This window comes from Pelophylax lessonae (assembly GCF_965119305.1).
Source record: "Pelophylax lessonae genome assembly, chromosome: 2".
Classification (NCBI taxonomy): domain Eukaryota; kingdom Metazoa; phylum Chordata; class Amphibia; order Anura; family Ranidae; genus Pelophylax; species Pelophylax lessonae.
Genome location: NC_138769.1, coordinates 56527915 through 56528905, shown reverse-complemented (window position 1 = coordinate 56528905; position 991 = coordinate 56527915).

Genomic DNA, 991 nt, shown 5'->3' with positions numbered 1-991 from the left:
GGGTACCTTTCATCATGAAAGTGCGCACCAATGCCTGGGAACAGAAGGGTACTGCAGTCATGAGGAAAGCAAACATTAAACAGTTCCCCGATTTAGAGTTGAGCTGTGTCACTGTGTGGATAGGCTGGATCTAAACTCTTTCCCCCCAGTCCGGGCCATACACTAACTGAACTAACATTTCTGTAGACAAACTGGGTTGCTGCTGTGATCCAACTTCCGGTTAGAGAGTGGCGACATTTGTTCTCCGTAGTCCCTCTGTAGCACATCCCCTTAAAGTCATTGTAAAGGTTTGGGTTTTTTTTTTTTTTGTGCAAAATAACAAACATGTTTTACTTACCTGCTCTGTGCAAGAATTTTGCAAAGAGCAGCCCCGAACCTCCTCTTCTGGGGTGCCCGGCGTCGCTTCTAGCTTCTCTTCATTGGGCATCGAAAAGTTTGTATATGCGCTCTTAGGTCGCAGGATACCTAGGCGCAAAAAGATAATTATAGGTGCCACATCCTTGATAATGGAATTGGAAAGTAGAAGAGGAAGAAATTTTGGACTTTATTGGCACCGGTATTAAAAAAATATATTTTATTGAAAAAATCACAAAAAAGTGTATTGAGACAGAGACATAAAAGAAATATACAAAAATTCACATCCAATTTACATACAAAAAAATCAGGCGGGAAAGCTTTGCCGCCTGATTTTATTGTATGTAAATTGTATGTGAATTTTTGTATATTTCTTTTATGTCTCTGTCTCAATACACTTTTTTGTGATTTTTTCAATAAAATATATTTTTTTAATACCGGTGCCAATAAAGTCCACAATTTCTTCCTCTTCTACTTTCTCTTCATTGGGCACCCCCACTGAGAGCCGCTTTCCATGGGGGCACCCGTGCAGGTGCGCTTACGAGTCCTGCTGCTGTGTCCATTGACATAGACAGCGGGACTTGGCCCTGCCCCCGGCTCCCATGTCACTGGATTTGATTGACAGCAGCGGGAGCAA